The sequence below is a fragment of the Humulus lupulus genome, chromosome 3, assembly GCF_963169125.1.
Source record: "Humulus lupulus chromosome 3, drHumLupu1.1, whole genome shotgun sequence".
In the NCBI taxonomy this organism is placed as follows: domain Eukaryota; kingdom Viridiplantae; phylum Streptophyta; class Magnoliopsida; order Rosales; family Cannabaceae; genus Humulus; species Humulus lupulus.
Genome location: NC_084795.1, coordinates 28,450,328 through 28,458,505, shown reverse-complemented (window position 1 = coordinate 28,458,505; position 8,178 = coordinate 28,450,328).

Below are 8,178 nucleotides of genomic sequence, written 5' to 3'. Positions count from 1 at the left end.
ATTGGGGTTGCACCTTATGAGATGTTGTACAGTAGGAAGTGCAGATCCCCCATTCATTGGGATAAGACAGGTGAAAGGAGATACTTAGGTCCTGAGGCAGTTCAGAGGACCAGTGAGGCCATTGAGAAGATTAGAGCTCGGATGCTCGCTTCTCTGAGTAAGCAGAAGAGTTATGTAGATCCCAAGCGTAGGAACGTTGAGTTCCAAATGGGAGACTATGTCTTCCTTAGAGTCTCGCCATGGAAAGCGGTGAGAAGGTTTGGGAAGAAAGGTAAGTTGAGCCCTAGATTTGTAGGTCCATTTGAGATCTTAGAGAGGGTTGGTCAAGTGACTTACAGATTGGCTTTGCCTCTGGCATTGTCAGCCGTGCATAATGTATTTCACGTTTCAGCTCTTCGGAGGTATGTATCTGATGTGAATCATATTTTGAGCTATAAAGAACTAGAGCTTGAGCCAGATCTCTCCTTTGAGGATAAGGTCCTCAGGAATAAGACAATACCTTTGGTTAAGGTGTTGTGGAGGAACAGCAAGGTCGAGGAAGCGACCTAGGAGCTGGAGTCAGATATGCAGATTCAGTATCCCGAGCTGTTCAGGTAAATTTCGAGGACGAAATTTCTGTAAGGAGGGGATAGTTGTAATGCCCCAAAATCCCTAATGTAGTTTAATGGCTGGATTAGTAGGCCGGGAGGGCCACAACTGTTTAATTATGCCATTAAATGATTATATGCATGTTTATATGAATTATATTATAATATGATGTTAAATGCATGCATGTGAGTCCACATTTCATGATAGGGGTATTTTGGTAATTTGTCCCATTGAGGGCGTAATTGTATATTTGTATGCATGTCGGTGATATATTGTTGAGGCCACATTATAATGTGGATTTGTTCAAGCTATTCGACATGAGACGATCTTTGAATATTAAGTAGCGGTTTAGTCATAACGGGATTAAGTTCGAGACTCGGGGTGAGTCTCGGGATGTTTTAATGATTAGAGTGTTGCCGGGAATAAAAGGACAACGGGATATGAATTATTGGTATTTGAAAATATCGAGAATAGCGGGAATTGGAGGGTGTTAATTATAATTAACGGAATAGGTTGGAAAGGACGATTTTACCCTTGGGTGACTTTAGAATTTTTTATTTGACCTAGGGGCATTAAGGTCATTTGGCTTGAGATATGTATGACTTAGTTAGCTGTAGAAACATTCAGAACAAAACAGATCCTTCACTTCTTCTTCACGTACATCATCTTCCCTCTATCTTCCTTTGGAATTTCTGGTCCCAAATTGAAGAATTAAGGTAGGAAATCAAGGTTTGGAGGTTATATACTTGGTTCATCCATTGAAGGAGATTCAAAACCAGTTTGAGGTAAGATATTATCCATGAATTCCAAGAGTTTCTCTGTTTTTCTTATAGTTTTTAGCCTATGATTTTTTATATGGATAGTTGGAATCAATGGGAGTTTTTGGGTTTGGATGCTTGGGTTTTGATGAGGGTATGATGTAGATGAAGTTTAGGGGTTGAATTGGATGTTTTGGTAAGGTTTGGGATTGGTTTGGAAGGTTGGTTTCAAGGGGAATCACAAGGAGGGGAAATATATGGATGTTGCTGGTTTGAAGCTGGCGCCTCAGTGCTATGCAGAGCAGAGGCTAGGGTCTCTCTACCTTGGGTCAGCACCCCAGCACCAATGGACAGCGCCCCAGTGCTAGGCCAATTTCAGGGGATGTCATTTTTAGGGCTCGGGATGGTTTTTAAGGCTCGGGGGTTGGTTCCTTTACCCCTTTTGAGAAGATTGAGAGTCCCGAGAATGAGGGATTGATCCCGGGAGTGTGGTTTTAGATTGTGAACCATTCATTGATTTACTTTATTAATGGTTTCTAATTGGTTATGATTAGGTAACCGCTAAGGAATCTAAAGGTTGATCGTTCTCAAGGGTCGTTCTTATATTATTTCTCACTCGAACTTGAGGTAAGAAAGATGTACCCTGTGTATATGACATGCATGATTGTTGTTGAGGCATGTTGGTTGATAAATGTGGACATTGATTGCATATTAAATGCTAGAGGATTTTGTTTACTTGTGTATGGCACTGATTAGTCAGGGACGGCACTGGTTGCGTATCACTGACCTAAGAGTCAGAAACGGCATAAGCGTCCTGAATGCAGGGCCGAATGAAGATTAGATCTAATCGATATCAGCGTTGAATGACTCTAAGGCATTAACGCCGGACGTACCCTAAGGTCGATGAATCTTATAAGCACTTGGCTAGGCTAGGATTAGTTACTCAGAGTCAGGGCCTAAGGCTTAGGTGACTACTTGTCACATGGCTAGGGAACAGTGTTCCATAGTTATGACTCTAGAGTCATGAGGAAGGTTATGTTGATGACTAGTCATCATGCACCTATCCTGTTTAAGCTAGTGAAAGGTTTACTTATCTATTAAGCCCCGGTGACCCTATCATCACATGGCTAAAGGGAGTTGTACCCACCTTAGTGACTTTTCTAATTGTCACTCCTCTAGTTGGACTGAAAGTTCTGAATGATTATTATGATCATTGTTGATATTATATCATGCTATATTGTGTTTTCTTGCTGGGCCTTGGCTCATGGGTGCTATGTGGTGCAGGTAAAGGTGAAAGAAAAGCTCACCCAGCCTTAAGTAGAGAGCTTAGGTGGTGATGTGTACATATGCGGCCGCTTGACCACCATGGCTGTAATGCCCTAAATTTCCTAATAAGGTTTAGGACCTTGATTAGGAGGTCAGGAGAGCCATAATTGATTTATTATGTTATTAAATGATAATATGCATGTTTAGGTGTATTAAATATGCATGTAAACCCATTTATGAGTAATTGGGTGATTTTCATATTTTTGGCTATTTCCGACATATTTGGCATAAATGTGATATGTGTGTGGTGCTTTATTATTATTTGGTTATGCTAGGGTTACTCAGCACAAGACGATCCTAGGAGGTAAGCTAGTGGTAAAGTCACAACGAGATTTATTCTTGACTCGGAGTGAGTCAAGGGGTATTTAGAGCATTACCGGGTTATTGGGTAATGGGAATAAATATTTGGTGATAAATTGGGAGTTACTAAGATCAGGGGGAAATTCTGGAGGTTTTGACTATTTTGTTCCCGGGAGTGTTTTCGGGACCCCGAGCATTAGGATTTGGTTGAGGCTACTTAAGCTTGAAGTAACCTTTTAAGAAATAAAAAGAACGTTCTGTACGTTCTCTCTCCCTCTAAGCTTCCTTTTCGTCTCCCGATCACATTTTCGAAGATAACTTGAGTTCTAGGACTTGGATTCAAGCAAGGATCGAGGCATAGCGATCCTAGGAAAGATTAGAAGCTTATTAGCCGGAGGATTTAGTTAGAAACAACTCAATTGGAGGTAATTCAAGTTCTAAGTTTTAAGTTTTTAAGCGTGAATTGGATTTTGTGTTTTGATGAGCTTTTAATTGATTTGAGACTTGGGTTTTATGGGTTTTGGATTATGGGGATGTTTGGGAACTTTGATTTTTGAGTTTGGATATGTTTTTGAAAGGTTTTTAGATGAATAAATAGAGTTTCTTTGGCTGGGTTCGAGGTTGAGCCGCGGCTCTGTTCTTAGGCGCTGCGGCTCAAGCTTGAAGAAGCTGGTGGTTTGGTGCTAATGGTCTATTTGAGCTACGGCTCTATTGGGTAAAGCTGAGGCTCTAATTGCTGTCAGAGAGGATTTTTGGGCCTGACTTGAGTGGGGCTGCGGCTCTAATGGTTGGGGCCGCGGCTCAAAAGAGGAAAAGTGACCAAAGTGGGTTTTTAGTCATGGGAACTCAAACCTTAGGCCTCGGGATCATTCCTAATACCCGCTTTAGTGGGATTTGATGTCTCGGAGGCTAGGTCTTGGTTCCGGGATTGGTTTTAGAACTTGAACTCATTGGATCACCATTTATGGTTGTGACTAGGTTATCACTAGAGGCTTGGAGTAAGGATCGTGCTTGTGGCTCGTTTATTGGTAACCTGTGCTTGGACCAAATGTAAGAAAATTGCACCCTGTGTATATATGACATGCATGGTTATTCTTGATGCATGTTGGATTATTAAATGTGATATGCATGGTTATCCTTGATGCATGTTGGATATCTAAATGTGATGCATGTAATGCACGAGAAACATGTGATTAGGACATGCTTTGTATACTGAGTATAATATTGTTCAGAGCTTGAGCCTCTGTGTTTATGCATGATCCTAATTGTGCTAGTATTTGTTAAGTAAGCATGTTGAATGCCCTGTATTCGGATATTGGATATGTGATATATGTTTGGTGGCATTGCTTACTTGTATACGGCACTGACTAGTCAGGGATACTGACCTAAGAGTCAGAAATGGCATAGCGTCATGAACGCCGAGCCAAATGAAGATTAGATCTAATCGATATCAGCGTTGAATGGCTCTAAGGCATTAACGCTGGACCGACCCTAAGGTCGATGAACTTATAAGCGCTTAGCTAGTCTAGGACTAGTTACTAGAGCCAGGGCCTAAGGCCCAGGTGACCGTTTGTCACATGGCTAAGGAACGATGTTCCAAGGTTATGACTCTATAGTCATGAGGAAGGTTATGTTGGTGACTAGTCACCATGCACCTATCCTGTTTGAACTAATAAAAGTTCACCTATCTATTAAGCCCCGGTGACCCTATCGTCACAAGGCTAAAGGGAGCTAGACCCAACTTAGTGACTTTTGTGATTGTCATCTATTTGTTTAGACTAAAAGTCCTGGATGATTATTATGATCATTGGTTGATGTGTTATACTCAACATTACGCTTCTATATTGGGCTGAAATTCCTGGATGATTATTATGATCATTGGTTGATGTGTTATACTTAACATTACGCTTCTATTTTGGGCTAAAAGCCCTGGATGATTATTATGATCATTGGTTGACGTGTTATACTCAACACTACATGAACTCATATGCCTGCTGGAATAGGGCTATATCTGCTAGGCGTGTGCCTTATGATCTGATAACATGTTATAACTGTTCATGAGCATATTAAGGTTTCTTGCTGGGCTTCGACTCACGGGTGCTATGTGGTGCAGGTAAAGGCAAAAGAAATCTGGACCATCCTTGAGTTGGAGAGCTTAGGTGGCGATGTGTACATATGCAGCTGCTTGACCACCACGGTCGAGGTTTGAAGGGAAACTAGGGCTTAACCCTGTTTTGCCGCCTAGATCGGTTGGTTGTAAATATTTTCTTGTAATAGACCTTTAAATTATATTTTTGGGATCCCAATGTATACAGTAAATGTTCTAATGAAACGTTACATCTTAACCAAAAATTTTAATCCCTAAACCGCTAATCATACTTAGTTACACGATTTTGGCCAAATGACTCGATTAGTGAGTTTAACACTGTTTACAAGGCACACCGTAACGGTCCCTGGAGTTAGGGCATTACAACGGCCAAGGAGTTCTCAGAGGAACTAGGGGTTTTACCCTATTTTCGCCACTTAGTTCGGCGGGTTTGTAAATTTGAAACAGTAATGACCATCTTGAGTTGTATATAACTTGTAAATGTTTTGATGGGCCCATGAACAGTTTTATGTATTAAATAAAATATATCATTTCCTTTTGATTGATTTTCCACCTTAGCCTATTAATAACACTTAGAAGTATGTTTTTAACCAGAGGACTCGGGTAGCGAGTCAAATTTCTGATTCACCGTTCACCGTAACTGTTCTGTGGTAACCAGGGCATTACACATATCATGAACATGTTTCTTTGATTATCAAGAATTGCATTCATACTTTGAATTTGGATCTTAATTAACATCTAAGGTTTAGAATATTTCATTATTACCATTATTCATTGTTGATTTACAAAGTGTAAAGCCATATATTCCTAACAGTTTTACTATAATTTGTCTGCTGATGTGGTTGATTCTGCACATGAGAATTTTGGTAAGGTCTACTTGCGTGGCAATTGAATTCCCTTTCTCCATAAATTATTATTGATTGTTTTCATTTGCCATTGATTGTTGAGCCTGATTATTCTGTGGAGTTTAATCTGGATATGGATGAGGTTGCCCACACACTTACTAGAAAATCCTTATCGACTTGGCTCTCCTCAAATGCCATTTTTGTTGCAGACTTCACTCTGATGTATCATATTCTACATATCATTGCCATCTACAATTGGCAGTCCACATCTCACAAATCCATAGTTCGAGCTAACTTGGCCTGATTCCTATATGTAGTGGGCTCTCGCAAGTCAATCATCTACCTCACTGCATGTTTCAAGTGATTTTGGACGCAGCTTTTTGGCCAGGGGTCTCTCACATTTTTCCCTTGCCTTGTTTGATTCAAAGGTTGGCTCACCTCTTCTCGGTCACTCCATCCAAGAGTTTGGACACTTGCATCAATCTCAAAGCCATCAACTTGGCATCCACTCGGTCTAAAGCTCCCAAGAAGGGTCCTTCTGTCATAGATCCTATGGCTGCCTCGTCCTTGGGTGTCAAACAATCCTCCTGGAAATATTGATTGTTTGAATGAGTCCATATACTTAGTGATGATTTTGATGTGTTTCGGTCTGAGTTTTTGTTGGCTACTGCTCAGTTTAAAGAGTTGTCCTTCAATATCTCAGTCTGCCTCTTATCTCCGTGCCTCCAACTACTGCTGATAACTCTTTTAAGGAAGTGCATCCACCTCAGGGGGAGCCTTTTCCTAGCTCCACTGCTGCTAAGTTAATGCCCGTAGACCCTCCGGTTGACCCATCATCTTCTCAGTCCGAGCCTTCTGCTACTGCCATGGGTCCTTCCTCTACTGCACCGAAGTCTGTCCAAACAACCCAAGGGGAGTTCATTATGCCTCCATGCACCAAGAAGCGATATAAGCAGAAGAAGAATTCTTCCAACAAGTAGTTGGGTATCTTCATTGACATGCCCTTTGAACACTGAGGGGGAGTACTTTTGAGTTATCTTTTGTTATCTGACTTTGTCCCTTGTTTTAGTTTCTAGAACTAATCTTTTGTCATGTTGTCTGTAATGCCCTACTACCCAGGGACCGTTACATTGTGCATTGTAAACAGTGCTAAACTCGCTAACCAAGCCATTTGGACATAATTGTGTAACTAAGTGCGATTACGATTTAGGGTTAACAATTTTGGTCAAAGATACAACGTTTCATTAAAACGTTTACTATATACATTGGGATCCCAAAATATAATTTAAAGGTTAATTAAATTACAATATATACAACCAACCGACCAAAGCGGCTAAATAGGGTTTAACCCTAGTTCCTCTTTAAACCCTCAACCGTGGCGGTCGAGCAGCCGCATATGTAAACATCGTCACCTAAGCTCTCCAACTCAAGGATGGTCCAGCTTTCTCTTGCCTTTACCTACACCACATAGCACCCATGAGCCAAAGCTCAGCAAAAAAACTCAATATGCTCATGAACAGGTAATAACATGTCACTAAATCACAATAAGCATGTCTAGCAGTAATAAACCTACTCATGCATGCAAGCAGGTACAAATAAATGTTTGTGGAGTCCTGCGCTCTGAGTAGATGGCTAGTAAGTCTCTCACTCTGAGGTAAATGACTAATAAGTCTCTCTGAGGTAGACGACTAATAAGTCTCTCTCTCTGTTTAGATGACTAATAAGTCTATCTCTGTATAGATGACTGATAAGTCTATCTCTGTATAGATGACTGATAAGTCCATCTCTATATTCTATCTCTGTATAGATGACTAATAAGTCCATCTCTATATAGATGACTGAAAAGTCTATCTCTGAATAGACGACTAATAAGTCATACTCTGTATAGATGACTAATAAGTTTATCCTTATGTAGATGACTGATAAGTCTATCTCTGTATAGATGACTAATAAGTCTGTCTCTGAGGTAGATGACTAATAAGTCTCTCTATATAGATGACTAATAAGTCTATCCTTATGTAGATGACTGATAAGTCTATCTCTGTCAAATGACTGATAAGTCTATCTCTGAGGTCCCATGCCCTCCTAGCCATGTGACGTATCAATCACCTAAGCTTATAGCCCTGGCTCTATGTAACTAGCCTTTAGACTAGACAGGTGCTTTTAGTTTTCATCAAACTTAAGGTCGGTCAAGCATTTCATGCTTATGATGATAATGCTTATGTCGATTAGACCTAATCTTTTCGGCTTGCAT